The 15,973-nt window shown below is 33.3% G+C and overlaps 1 long non-coding RNA gene across 1 annotated transcript in view; it reads right to left on the reverse strand.

Annotated features, from left to right (window-relative positions):
• Nucleotides 1–394: 394 nt before the first annotated feature.
• Nucleotides 395–15,973, reverse strand: part of LOC137766029 (uncharacterized) — a 62,897-nt gene continuing 47,318 nt past the window's right edge. Inside the window, exons 3-4 of the long non-coding RNA XR_011074262.1 lie at nt 1,506–1,583; nt 395–538 (exon numbers count right to left, since the gene is read on the reverse strand). This is a non-coding gene — a long non-coding RNA (uncharacterized lncRNA). The remainder of the gene's footprint in view (nt 539–1,505; nt 1,584–15,973) is intronic.

A 15,973-nucleotide genomic window follows, 5' to 3' on the forward strand; every position in this document is an offset into this window, starting at 1 on the left:
GAATACAAGAAGCTCTTCTGTCAGAATATAACCACCAGATGCACCTGACTTTCAGAAAACATAAAATCAAACTTGGGAAGCAGAGCACACTCAATCTGTATCTGGCATGATAAAGTGTTTTCAATTAGGAACAGATAACATATGGCTCTAGTGATCTTTGAGGGTGATGTCATTTTGGATACTTCCTGCCAGCACCTCTGATGTTATAAACTTGGCGGTCAAGAGATTGTACCAAGGTAGTAAAGAAAATAAATATGTTGTGTCAGTCAAAGTGAATGAAACATAAGTTTAGATTGTCTTAGTGTGAGTTGAAATGCCCCCCAGAAGATAAATTGAAATTTAAAAAACTCTAAATTTAGAGGATCCAGGTCCAAGACATTGAGAACACAGCAGGCACATAATAAAACAAATATAAAAGAAGAAAAGCAAAAAATTATCATATTCAGTGAACTTTATATGAAGCCAAATATAGAGCCATCTGATGTTTTTCCTTCTTTTGTAGGAGGACAGATTGCATTGTTGGCAATGTCAGTCACCCCTAAAAGAAGAAAAAAACACAGTTAATTCTCTATTTTCATACTAAACAGTAAGAACACAATGATTTAAACCTACAAATGGTGCAAATTGAACTTTGTTTTAGCAAGAGTATATATAAAATTTGGGCAACCTAAGCTATTTAGTGGAGACTGATGCAGTCCCAACCCTTTGCTACTCCTCAGTGACTGCCACTTTGGTTTTATTTTTCCCATTCTATTTTAAGGATGTCCTTTTACTTTAAAATGCTGCTATCAATTTAAAATATGTAAAAAGGAACAGAGTGAGTTAGATTAACCATTTGGTGCTTCAACTTCTTGACAAACTGGAAATGTCCTTGGAATATAGATTTTCCTATGGAGTCAGTCTCATGCAGATTCAAATATTATGTGTGTATATAGACTTTAATGAGAAGGGTAGAGAACGCTTCTAATTTTTATTTCTGCTCTTAAGAGACAGTTGTTTCAAGCTTGATCATCCAGGAGGCAATAGAGTATGGTAGTTGAAGCAAGACTGAGTTTGAATCCCAGCTCTATCTTTTCATCTTGAACAAGTTATTAACCAACACCCCACTCCCACCCCAAATCTTTAAAGTGGGGGAAATGGTAGTTGTTACCTTATAGAGATATATGATGTATGATGATTAAATTAACTAATATTTATAAGGTTTAGAACAGTATTTGTTCTACATAAGTGTTTATTTCAATTTTAAAACTTGAGAGCATTTTTGCTATTATATATCATAATGGTTAATTTTATGTGTCAATTTTGCTTGGTCATTGTGCCCAATTATTTTTTTTTAATCAAATATCAGTGTCGATAAAAATTTTTTAGATGTAATTAATATTTAAATTAGTGGACTTTGAGTAAATCAAATTACCCTCCATAATGTGGGCAGGCCTTGTCTAATCAGTTGAATCCTTTAAGAGCAAAGACTGAGGTCCCTAGAGACTGCAACTTAGGACACTTACCTGAATTTTTAGCCTTTTCGGTCTGCTCTGGGTAATTCTGTCTCAAGAATGCATTGCCAGCAGGTTCATGAAAAGGTGCTCAACATCAGTAAGCATCAGGGAAAATCAAATCAAAACCACAGTTAAATATTACCTCACACCTCTTAGAATGGCTATTATCAAAAAGACAAAAGAAAACAAGTGCTGGAGAGGATATAGAAAGAAGAGAACACTTGTGCACTATTGGAGGGAATGTAAATTGGTACAGTCACTGTGAAAAACAATACAGAGGCCGCCTCAAAGAATTAAAAATAGAACTACCATATTATCCAGCAATTCCACTTCTGGGTATATATCTGAAGGAAATGAAATCTCAATCTTGAAGAGATATCTGCACTCCCATGTTTGTTACAGAATTATTCACAATAGCCAAGACATGAAAACAAAGTGTCTGTGGATGGATGAATGGATAAAACACACACACACACACACACACACACACATAAATATATTCTTGTCTATTATATATATATTATATCCATATATACAACTGTGTTATATATAATAGAAATTGTATATACATATAATTATATAAAATAATACAGAGCCATAAGAAAGAAGGAAATCCTGCCATTTTTGACAACATGGATAAACTTGGCATTAAGCTAAGTGAAATAAGTCACAAATACTGTATGATCTCACTTATGTGTGGAATCTAAAAGAGCTGAATTCATAGAAACAGAGAGTTAATTGGTGGTTGCCAGGGGTGGGATAGGGGCTTTGCGGGGAAATTAGAAGGTGTTGGTCAAAGGGTACAAACTTCCAGTTTTAAGTTGAATAAGTACTGGGGATCTAATACAGTATGATGACTATAGTTAGCAATATTGTGGTTTATACTTGAAAGTTGCTCAGAGTGATCTTAAATATTCTCACCACAATAATCAAAATGAAAATTATGTGAGGTGATGGATATGCTAACTAACATTATTGCGGTAAACATTTTGCAATATATACATATAACAAATCATCACGTTGTACGCCTTAAACTTACATAATGTACGTCAACTATATCTCAATAAAACTGGGGTATAATGAATGTGTTATCAACTCTTACCTGAATTTCCAGCCTGCTCCTGGCTTACCTTACATATTTTGAACTTGACAATTCCCACAGTCGTGTGAATCACTTCCTTTAATGTAAATAATCTCTCTCTCTCTATATATATATATATAATGTTTATATGTACAAGATATTATCTTTAAAGTAAATAATCTATATATTATATAAATAAATATATATATAATCTCTATTTGTATATACCATACTATGCCATGCATATATAGCATTTTCCAATTGACATAATTTTTTCACTCAATAAAGCCTTATTGAGAGCCTACTATTTACCAAAGAAACTGCTCTATGTGTTGAAGACCCACAATGGATGAAGTCTCCACTGTCAGAAAGTTTTAATTTTTAAGAAAAAATTCACAATAAATATATGAGTAAATAATAAACCAAAGAAAATATTAGATAGTTATGAGAGCAATGAAGGAAATTATTAAAAGAGTGACATGATAATTTGGCCATGCATAGCCTCAAAATATATATGTTAGGAATTAACCACTGCCTGTTGCATGTTTTCATTTTTTTCCACTCTTAACTGTATTATATGCTTATCACAAGTGTGGCATTTATTAATATACATACTCATCCACAGTTATTAATTTCTTAAGAGCATGGTTTCTGCTTATGTAAATTTCTATTTCCAGCACTGATATATTGCCTTATATATGGAATATGTATGCACTAAATATTTATTTACTAAATATTGATTTATTAATTTAATAGAGGACTCTTTCCCACTCTGTCAACCTCTGGGAAAATCCAAAGTAATACATTCATCTGCCAAAATCTACCTCTATAACATTTTTTTAAATAGATCTTTATTGGAGTATAATTGCTTCACAATACTGTGTTAGTTTCTGTTGTACAACAAAGTGAATCAGCCATATGCATACATATATCCCCATATCCCCTCCCTCTTGAGCTTCCCTCCCACCCTCCCTATCCCACCACTCTAGGTCGTCACAAAGCACCGAACTGATCTCCCTGTGCTATGCGTGTGTGCCTGTGTGTAAATGTTTGTGTACGAAATCAAAACACACACAAAATTTCAAAAATATCCAATAATACAGAATGGCTTGTAAGTAAATCAATAGTTTCCTAATGCTTATTCCTGTTCTACAAAACCATCCATACTTCACTTTTGTTGTTGTTTATATCCATCTAGCTAAAAAATATGTTGTTATCACTGTGTATGATTTATCAGTTTTTGCCATCTTCTATTGCCCTATCACATAGGCATCTATATTCATATTTTAGACTTTTGCGACTACCTTTGAAAAGTTAATACTATATGTAAATATTTTTCTATCAATTATAGACAGAATCTAGAGTAGATCTGTAAGATGAAAATAACAGGTCCTTTAATTCTGTTTCCACTTTTCCCACATTTTCTTTCCAACTTCTACGAAGTAGACATTTTGTTGTTGTAATATTGTGATTTATAAGAAATATATATTTGGTCATTCAGATGACCAAAATATATTCCTCATATATGTTTGATCTTCATCCATGGTTTCTGGCTCTTGGCTTTCAAAACCCTTGGAATTCCCTAAGTGCTGAGGTTGATAAAGGTGTCTTTTGTTATGTGAATGAGGTGACATTTGGAAACCTTTTAAGAATGGAGGCTGGTTGCCAATGGAGCCAACCATGTGATTAGAACTGAAAGTTCCAACCCCTGACCTCTGAGGAGGAAAAAGGCACTGGAGACTGAGTTCAATCACCAATGGCCAAAGATTTAATGAGTTATGCCTATGTAATAAAACCTCCATAAAAATCCAAATGGCTGGCGTTTAGAGAACTTTGGGGTGTGGGTAAACACCTGACCTCTGGAGAGGAAAATGGCACTGGAGATTGAGTTCAATCACCAATGGTCAAAGATTTAACGAGTCATGCTTATGTAATAAAACCTCCATAAAAACCCAAAGGGATGGTGTTTGGAGAGCTTTGGGCTTGGTAAACACATGGAGATTCAGGGAGAGGGGTGCACCTGGAGAGGGCATGTAGGCTATGAGCCCTTTGCCACACTGCTTGCTCTATGAATCTCTTCCATCTGTCTGTTCCTGAGTATATCCTTTTATAGTTAATTGGTAATCTAGTAAGTAAAATGTTTCTCTGAGTTCTGTGAGCTGCACTAGCAAATTAATTAAACCCAAGGAGGGGGACTTGGGAAGATCTGATTTATAGCCAATGGGTCAGAAGTACGGGTAACAACCTGGGATTGTGACTGGCATCTGAAGTGGCGGAGGTGGGCAGTCTTGTGGCTCTGAGCCCTTAACCTATAAAACTTGGTTCTATCTCCAGGTAGATGGGGTCAGAAGTGAGTTAGATTCTTAGACACCCTGCTGGTGTTCAACTCCTAACACTGGAATTGGGTCTAGGAACCTAATTTATTTTTCAAGTTTGATAACAATTCATTTACACTGTGTTCTGTAAGCATAATTAAATCTTCCATGCTTTCTTTAAAGAAGATTCCAAAAATTGAAAACTAATCATCTTCAGCATTGCATAAAGGTACTAAAAAAAAAAAAAAAAAAAAAAGAGAGAGAAAGAAACAAAAATTCCAAGAAGTCAAATGAGAAAGTTATGATACAAAAATTAAAGAATCAGTCAAATTGTCAAGGAAGCCCATTGGTCTATAAATTCCAAAGAAAAGATGGAATGGTTAGGAGATGGAAAGAATTGATGTTAAGATGAAATAATATTAAGAATTTGGTTAAGAAAGCAAGCATTCCTCCTCCCAATACGGCAAAGAAAATCAATTAGAAATCTTGAGAGCAAGAAAAATACAAAATATTGTAGAATAGACCAGATATATAGTTAAATTAATTGTCAGTGATTCTGAGCAACTGGTGGATTTTAAGAGATAAACTACTCAGTTTCAACATTGTCTTTTAAGTGGGAAAGTCATTCTAAAATTTGAACCGTATGGAAGAAAATGTACACTTATCCAGAGTTTGTTCTAAAGTGTGTATTTATGGAGTCATGATAATATGAGAGCTCATTCTTCCCCCATCCTACCAAACACATTTTTTTTTTTTTTCGTTTAGGAGCAATGATTCTGAAATTTCGAATCAGTTAATATCTTCTGTTTAAATTGAATTAAATTGTAAGCTTAATAACTGTGCCATCTTAAGCATGGGTATTTTTAAACTGTAATTTAGAATGTTGTGTTGGTAAAAAAAAGGATGAAAGATTTTATTGAAATCATTTGCAAGACTTTATTTACATAGTTTTTATACCAATGATTCTTATTACTTAATCCCAATTAAAGAAAGAGTGGATTGAATTAACAGTTGGGCAGAGTATTTATGACTTTATTTTCAGTGAAGTGGGATACCATTTAAATTGGCTCGGTGGCAAATTAATTTCATATGAGCTCTTGCTGATTCTCAGCATCCAATTTATTGACATGTTTTTCTTATTTTATCCTCACTCAAAGCACTTCCACTCTTCTGAAACTTCTACCCCTTATCCACACCAATTCTGAGCATGTGCCCATGCTATACAACTTCTTTACATAACTAGCTAGATATCTTCTGCCTAGAATATTCTTCCCTGAATTTTTATATAACTGAGATCTTGTCCTTCAGATTTCAGCTTAAATGTCGCCACCTCAGTGAAAACTTCCATGTTTATTCAAATTAAATTTTATTGGAGTATATCCTCAAATATCTTCCAATGAAAATGCATGGGGGAAACTTTCATATTCCATCCCTGCACTTGATTGATGGTTTATGGAATTCTTAACTGAAAACAATTTAGTTTTAGAAATCTGAAGGCAAAGCTCAGTGGAATTATAGCATCCAGTTTGATGATAAGAAATTTTACACTAATCTGTTTCTCATTTCTTTGTAGCTGACTTGTTTTCTCTCCAAAAAATGTTTAGGAGTTTTTCCTTAATTAATTTGTTTATTGATTCTAACAATAAATCTGTAGAATATTTATGTTTGAAGATTCATGGTGCTGTAGGAGGTTTTCTTATTTCATTTAATAATATTCCCTTTTTTCCTCTTATCTCTTTAGATTTCCTGTTATTTGGATTTCTAAAACTATTAGTTAATCTTTAGAGATATTCTATTATTTGATCTTTCTAAAATTACAGGTTTACAATATGGAATTATTAGATGGCATTTCTAAAAATCTTATTAGTTGGATTAATCTTTAAAGAACTTCTATTCATTAGAATGACTGTCTATTTTTAATTAAATTATAATTTTTTCCCTATGTCTTATTCCTTTATTTCTTAGTTCCATGCCCAGAACTATTTTGATGTACTTATCTTTAACTTTTCAATTTAATTTTTCTTTAATCAATTATATTTTAAATGTATGTATTCTTTTCTATTCTCTGATAGTTCCTTTTCATCTTATTATGATCTTATATTTACCTTCACAAGTGTAATTAGTTGAAAACTCATGTTCAGCTGGAAATTCAGAATGATCAGAATATTATTGGGAAATATAGTGTTTATAGACATAATTAGTTAAATTAAGATGAGGTTACAAAGTATTAAAATTGTCTTTAGGTCCAATGACCGGTGTTCTTATGAGAAGGGGAGAGGACAAACAGATATACACACAGATAAAATGTCCATGTAAAGACAGAAGCAAAGAATAGAATGATGCAGTCATAGGCCAAGGATCACCAAGGATTGCCGGGAATGTTCCAAAGCTAGGAAAAGGCAAGGAAGGATTATTCCCTACAGCCTTCATAGGGAGCATGTCCTAATGATACCTTGAAATTGGCTTTCTAGCCTTCTGAACTGTGATGAAATAAATTTCTGTTGTCTGAAGCCACTCAGTTTGTGGTAACTGGTTATAGCAGCCCTGAGAAACTAATATGGGAAGCCTTTATTGGATATTATTTGCAGGTATCTTGAGTTATTTTCTTTTGTCTTATTTCTTTTTTCACTGGGGTCGTTATTTTCATGTTAGGTTATTTTGGTCTCTGAGGACAGTCTAACACATATATCTAAGAATTATTTTTTTTCCTTTCAGACTAAAGGATGAGATGGTGTAAAGGTTAAACAGGGTTCTAATTATATGGCAAGAGTTTGTCGAATGTCAAAATTCATTTTTATGGGCAGGAGAGCATATGGGCAGGACAAATGCCATATGATGGCTGGCTGTGATCTGGGCACTGATATCTATAATAGTTTTCTTTGTGTATCCCAGTGAATTCCTCCAATTTCTTTGGAGAGAAGACCTCCAGTTTTCCCCATCAATAGCATCATTGTCTCCCCAAGCATTTTACTGCAGAATCAAGGACTCTTCCTTGAACCCTCCTGTGTCCTTTTATTCTCCAAAACTAATTTGCATTTACTTTTCCTTTACAATTTTTCTCACCACTATTGGTGCATTTAATTTCTCAATTTTTCCACTTAAAATTTTAAGTCTGTATTACTTGATGTCTGAATACTATTAGTGCATCTAACATCTTAGTATAGCATATTATTTATGTATTTTTCCTTCTTATCACTTATTTCAACCTGACATATATATGTATTTTGTTGTTGTTTAGTATCTGTCTTTACTAACTAGAATTCAAACCTCAAAAAAGGAGTGTCTGTTTTGTTAATGAATAGATCCTCACTGCTTATAACAGTACTTATTTCTTACATACTAAGATCTTAAGAAATATATGTTAAAGTAAATCTATGTAAAATTAGTTGAACTAATTAATACTGACCAATAGAACTTCTTGGACAATCTGAGAAGAGGGATTCCATCATAAAAAGTAAGAAATATGCAAGAGCTCATTTCCCTCCTACATTAAGATATTGGTTTTTGAAGGCATGATGCTTAGAAACCCTGTAGCTTTTTAAAAACCATATGCAGAGGCATTAAGGATACCTTAAGAATGGGAGCATCCAAAGCTCCAAAAAACCTGGTTACTTGTTGTCATTATTGCACTGCTAACCAACACAATAGTCTTTACTAGTCATCAAATAGAGTTTTCATGCCACTCATATCAGTATGATGTTAGTTGCAGCCCAAATCATCCTGGGTATAACTAAGGCAAACTGGATCCTAATGTCTGATAGAGTGAGATGAGAAACAACCTCAATGGAGCCAAAAGGAATGAGAGAAAACATGTGAAAATCATGAATAGGAGTGGTTGCTAAAATTTTGTCAATGGGAAAGAGAACAGTATGAATAAAGGCACAGAAGCTCACCCTGATGAAACTAAACCAGACAAAAATCTGGATTCTAAACTAGCTGTGTCTCTCACTAAGTTTATGATTAACTAAGTTCCCTAATCTATTTGGGACTCAGATTCCTGAAAAATGGGAATAACAAGAGTATCTGCCTCAGTGTGTTGCTGGGAAGATCAAATGTGGTGATACCCATAAGGCACTGGCTACACTGCATCCTCTGGCAGTTACTTGTAGTTTAGGACCTTAAATGTTAAGATGGTGGTGGAAGAGGTGGGGACATGCATTTTATTTGCCAGGCAAATAGAAGTCATTAACAGAGAGACATTATATAAAAGCAGTGTAGGATTAGAGCTATCAAACTTTTTCTCTTCCTCCCCTTCAAGGGGAGCTAAGTAGCAGTACATTAAAAACACATTGTTCAATATGGATATTATTTGAAACCATGAGGTGGTCTTTTTTGCTTACTGCATAGACAGTTCTCAATAGAAAAGAGGTGTGAGAGGAAAGGAAGAGATCTTCCTTTTACAGCCAAGATAGATAATTCCTCATACATGATCTAATGCCGTAAGTGTCAGAAGCTTATAAGGGGAATTAGTATAACAGTTATACTTCATTGTGTTTATAAACTTAGTTTACATCTCTCAATGTACCACATATATAATCATATTTATAGTGAAACCAAATTATTATTAAAATTTTAAATATGGAAAAAATATGTCATATGTTGTAAAAGCTCAACAGCATTTAAAACTATTTATCCTTTACTTACACTCTGGGATTATAACTCTTACCTCATCTAGTGTCTCTATTAGTGACAGTTAATGTAGCAACTACGCTCATTTCTTCCTAAAATTGTTTGATGGCTGAACACTTTGAGGCTTTCTCAAGACTGCACAGAGAGATTTTTCAAGTTCAGAAGCGTTAGAAAGCCATTGGTTCCATTACTCTTCTGAACTTGAAAAAGTTAAGGTTGATGTGTGAATGTATTTAGTTGACCCATTCCATATAAAAATATCCAGCTCCAAGGAGCTAATCTGCTTTTCAGAAGCAATTTCTATAAAAATAAAACTGAGTACAATGATTTACTACCTTGAGTTTGTTATAACTGAGTCTTTGATAATCTAAGAAGTAAGGCGTCATGAATTTCCTCAGATATTCATTTATAATCCTTTAAACAATTTACAATAGTACATGTTTTCAGTGATAAAATAGCACTATAGAGTCTAAACTTCCCTCTGCCTTCCATATTGTAAAAGTTTGATTCCATTGAATGTATATTTATTTATCTTTTCTGTAGTCTAAAGAATTTCAGAACTTGATCAAAATCAGCACTTTTTGCTGTTGGTGTTCTGATTATGCATAGTTTACTATAAAAGGGTAATTTCAGAATAGTTCAGAGGAAATATTAACATATTTTATAAACACAGAGAACAATCACAAAAACTTTCCCTGCTTGATAAGATCTGTCCATTCCCTTCAGTTTATTAATAGCTAGTAGTTGGAGCTAGTCTCATGTGGCTGCTTTCATGAAGTGGTGTTATTGGCAATTACCATTTAATCAAGATTTAATCACTACCTCGAAAGGTAACTGAGGCTAAAATAGAGTAAAATTCCATATAGTATTTACATTCCTTTGGAATGATATAAACCTACTCATGAAGAAAGTTAATTGAAATGAAAGTTAAACAAAGCAGGTCAAACTCATTTAGGATAAAAATTTGATGATTATTTGTGGCATATATTTTATTAAAGAGAAAGAAATCATAAAAAAAAAAAACCCAAAGGTCATTCATTTAATAATGATCTTGGAAAATGTCTTTGAGACTTCCCTCGTGGCGCAGTGGTTAAGAATCTGCCTGCCAGTGCAGGGGACGTGGGTTCGAGCTCTGGTCCGGGAAGATCCCACATGCCGCAGAGCAACTAAGCCCATGTGCCACTACTGAGCCTGTGATCTAAAGCCTGCGAGTTACAACTACTGAGATTGCGTGCCCCAACTGCTTAAGCCGGTGTGCCTAGAGCCCGTGCTCTGCAACAAGAGAAGCCACCGCAATGAGAAGCCCACACACCGCAACGAAGAGTAGCCCCACTCACTGCAACTAGAGAAAGCCTTCTCACAGCAACGAAGACCCAACGCAGCCAAAAAAAAATCAATTAAATTAAAAAAAAAGAAAATGTCTTTACTGAAAATATTCAAAAAATTTAGATAATAGTTGCTGAAGCCCCATTTTGCTTATTAAAACTCTGCTTTCTGGTCTTACTTCCTTGCCCTCAATCAACCTCAGCTTCTATTCAGGTGCATTTATGGCAGCGACCTCAGAGAAAAAAATGCATATCCTTTACACAGTCTAAAAGATCATTTAAAGGAATGTTTTCCCTAAAATTCTATTCACATGCATCCAGCTCTCTATTTCCCAAGTGTTCATGCATCTCACTCTTAAGAACTGTTGGCTTAGTTAATAAATCTCTTGCACTGTTGCAAAGACCATGTATTTTGGCCCTCAAATATTTTAAGGTATAAAAATGCTGAAAGCCAGAGTTCTAAAGATATTATCTACCATTCTGTGTCAGTCCTTGGTCAGATTATTTTGTACATAATATAACAATTCATGCGTCTACTTCTTATCATCTATTATTGACATTCTCCAGCTTACAGTCCAGCTCTAATTGCAAACTTCCCATCAGATTTTTAACAAATGCATAGATTTCTGTATATCTTCAATCCTGAGTTTAATACCACTTAATAGTTTTCTCCTTTTCCCCTGTTTTTTTTCTTTTATTTCTGTCATTTTCCTGTAGAGCTTTTTGTACTGCCATTTAAACCATTAGGAAGTCATTACTTCAGTAAAATAGACTGTGATTAGTATAAAAAATAAAATAGAATCAAAATAGAATACAGAGCACATGGTAAGAGTATCATTGCTTTGTGAAGAGTGTGTGTGTGTATGTGTGTGTGTGTGTGTGTGGTCTATTGTGTGGTGTTTGTATGTGTACTGGCTGTGAAAGGAAAACCAAAATTGAGTAAGTATTGCTAAGATAGCTCACTAAAATAGAGCCAAGAAGCTATTAAGGAAGAGTGACTTATGGACTTCTCAGCCTGAATAGAAGCTGACCTTTTGACATGATGAAGTTATCCAGAATATCTGCCAGAAACTCATGATAGTTTACCTACTTATCAGACCCCTACCCTGAAACAACTTGTGACTCCTTAAGGACAAATATTTCCAACTTGCATCAGAGTCAATCACAGTTCTCACTAGGCAACTTTTAACAACCTTGTGTTTTTTTGTCTTTATAAGCTCTTGACTTTTTCTCTTCCTTGAAACACTGTTTTGGGATTACCCAAGTCTTTGTCTCCCAAACTGCAATTCTTAAGACCACAAATAAACTCTTTTCTTATTTGCATCCTTCTGCATTAGTTTTTTGTTAACATTGTATAGTGTCAGAAGTGGGATGCAGAGTATTCTGTGTACCGCTCCCCATCCCACCCCACCCCCTGCACTGGCACCACCTTAGATTCGTGTAAGGTACCTACAAGAGTTCACTGTGCTATATTGTCTCCTCAGTGATCCCAGACTGTGCCATTGGAGTCCTCCTATTCTCAAACTTCCTGCTTTGGAAGAGGTTCTAGTTTATTTGGGTATCCTCTGTTTCTGGCTACTGTACTCTGGAATCTAGCTTCCTGTTTTATTTAAAGATCCTTTGGGTTGTCTGTTTTGTTTAAGTGGCTTCTGGGATTTCATTTCCCATTTTGTTTGCATGGCCTTTGAGATTTTACTTCCTGTTTTGTTTGTCTTGTTTAAGTGTCCTTCAGGATTTCACTTCCTGTTTTTATTTGAATGGCTTTCTGGATTTTGCTTTCCATTTTGTACATTTTGTTTAAGTGGCTTTTGGGATTTAGCTTCCAATTTTTGTAGGAGTGGCCTTCGAGATTTCTTTTCCCATTTAGTTTTTGTTGCCGACTTCTGTTCTCAGGATTTCATTTCTTGTTTTGTTTAGTTTTGTTTAGTTTTTTTCTCTTGAAATATGGGAAGTTCACTCTCTAGAGGCAAGGCTGCAGAGCAGCCTTCTTCTGGAACTTCTGCTGGTTTTATGTATAAGAAATATGAGCCCCAGTCTTTAAGTATTTGTCTTGTTGGACTATGATTACTGGAATGATTTACAATTAAATTGGCTGACTTGGGGCTCCTTTGAAATTCCTAAATTAGTTTATCTGTGTAGTCAATTAGCAAAAGAATATTAGACAATAATGGAAACATATTTCAACTGGTATTTTGAGGCCCACACACATAATTATGAATCCACATTTTCTTCCCTCAGAAAAACTAACTCATAATTATCACAAAGGTTTCCAAATTGGAAAAATTCTCTGAGGTTTCTGAGACCTCTATCTCTCCCTGTCTTCCTCTGCTCTTTCCTGTTCCTCTGAAGGCTCTTCTCCTTGCCATCCATCTTTCTCTGAATTACCTTTATATAACATTAAGATTGATCTCCTGCAGAAGGTAACAGTATATCTGAGACTTGATGGAAATGTCTATGATTATTATAACCATTCTGAAAAAAATATTATTTTTTCACAATTATGACTCTAAGGGAAAAAAGTCCTTTGAGAAGGAGCTTGCATTTCTTTCTCTTTGCCTTTGAGATGTACATGTTCTACCTGGTCTTCTCTGGGAACTCCTACCTAGATCATTTCTAATTCCTAAGACTGAAAAAGGAAAAGTGGAAAAGAAGCCTTTTAAACTAAAACTGCTCAAAGAACTCTCTTGCCCAAACTGCCTCCTTAAAATTGCTTGTAAAGGGCAAATATAAATCTTAAATGGCTTCTCCATAAATAAGAAAAGACTTTAGCCATCTGAGCGAGTAGACTTAATTTATTCCAACTGTTATTTATAAACTAGTGAGTTTTATATTGTACCTGATTTATAACTAAAGTTTCAAAATAAAAACTATGAGATTTCTGTCTGTGTCTATCTGCATGTATGTAAGTGCATTGTAGATGTGATATGTTTCAACCTTCAGACGGTATTAACAAAGTTAATTTGTAAAAGAGCTCTATTTAATTGGCGTAAAAAGTAAGTGCTTATATAAATTCTCAGAAATATAATAGAAACTAACAAAAATGAATTTCATGTTCACATGAAATGAGAAATATTAGGTATTAGAATCCAGTATTAAAGCTAATTTAATTTGTTGGTTTAATTAATACAGGCATGTCTTTAGAAGCATTAATATTAAGTATAATACTTTTATTTTACCTAGGTTTACTAAAAGTCAAGTAAGTTCATGTTACCTCTGTTATAAAATTTGTCAGCAAGAAAAATGATAAGATATTTTTCTAAGTAAATTAAATAAATGTAAATGGATTAAGTAAATGTAAATGTAACAAATTTTTAAGTGAACTCTTTAAAAACAATTATGTTTTATTTAAAAATAGTTTCCCCAAACCTTTTTGGTAAATTAAAACTTTAGAGTTTTGATAAATTAAGTTAAATGATGAAAATTTATTAAATATCTAGATCATTCCCAAGTAAAATAAGGTACTGAGAGATTAATTACTGAACATAAGCTCCATTTTACAGAGAACTAAAGATATTTGGGAATATTAGTAAATATGTTTGGTGCCACACTGAGAAATTTTCTATAAGAAACCCTGTTTTTAGAAATTATAAAAAGTATTTATAAGTTTGCCAATCTATAGATTGCTAATGTAAAAGACTTCATAATGGCTTACTTCTTAGTTTTCACTAGAAATTAAGGTTTCTAAGGGCTAAAATTTTTCATTAATATATGTCATTAATACTGCTAAAATTAATAAGAAAATCATTTTCATATGCAAGGAAATTTTTTTTTAAAAGTATAAGGAATGGAAATGCATTTTGTTAGTGGAAAATAAAGTAATTTTGTCCTAAAGCTGGTTATTCCTAAATGAGAAGCATAACAAGGGACACATTAAAATGGATATAGAAAGTTGAAAAAGGCTTGTGAGAAAAAGAAATCTTTAGAAAGGAACTGTATGTTTTGTCAGGATTGGTCAAGATTGGAATGAATTTAATTAAGTAAATGAATTTTAATGTGAAAAGTAAGCTAATGCAAAATTAAGTTTAGTGTTCATTTTTCTCTCTGTTAAAAGGACAAAGTTTTCTTACATTTTGTCTGGTCTTAATGAGAAATTGTAAACAAAGTTTTTTTTTTTCTTTTGCCTTTAATGTAATCTGTCTAGAAAAACAGAGTCTATATTTTGTAGCTAGGGTTTTTACAACTACATAACCTTTTATATTTGCCCTATGAAGTCTTTAATCTTTACTTTGGTAAAATGGGAAACTAAGCATTGTTTTACAATGACCTATAATCCTATTTAACCAAGCATTTTCAAAAACTTTTTATACCCCTGAAATATCTCAAAGATTTGCTTCTGTCCTTATAAATAAACTAATCAGAGTTATTTGATAGGTTAAATTACATAGGAAGCATTGTCAAATAAGAGGTAATACTAAGCCTTCTTTATGTTATATCTGTATAGGTATATAGTGTAAGTATTTCAGAAACTATGTGAAATTTCTGGAAATCTGATATGTCCCAGTATAATATTATCAGTCTTAATTATAGCTATCTCAAAACGTTGTATGTCACAGAAATAGCAATTTCCTTGTCAGTTGCATTGTAATCAGGTCTTTAACCATGCCATTTTAAGTCTTTTGTCATTTATAGACAGTTATTGTTTTATTCTGAAGCATTTACAAATATATTTCATCTTTAGAAAAATTCATGGAAAGGACTCTGACACTCTAGAATACAGGTTTCTAATAAACTTTCAAATCATATCATTGAACTGGGTGAGAATTACAGAACTCTAGTGAAGAAACTGATGTCTTCATAAACTGCTAACAGATGATCAAGATCAAGAATTAATTCCATGGGAATGAATGAACTGATGAGAATGATTATAATTTTAATGGCTTTTTATTTTAAACATTGTTCTTTTATGTTTTGCTTTTCCTGATTTATGGAAACCCTTTCTCTCAAGCAGGAATTTGATAAAGTATACCTTTGTAAACAAAGATTAAACATTTATATTTTTCTCCTACTTGATCCCTCCAGAATTTGGAAACTCTTAGTGAGTTTTCTTATTTTCATGGCAATATAGTTATTTGTGTAAGTTCAATAAGAATCTGCTCTCCTTTTAACAGGACACGCTTGGAAACATTG

This window comes from Eschrichtius robustus, chromosome 6, assembly GCF_028021215.1.
Source record: "Eschrichtius robustus isolate mEscRob2 chromosome 6, mEscRob2.pri, whole genome shotgun sequence".
NCBI classification, from domain to species: domain Eukaryota; kingdom Metazoa; phylum Chordata; class Mammalia; order Artiodactyla; family Eschrichtiidae; genus Eschrichtius; species Eschrichtius robustus.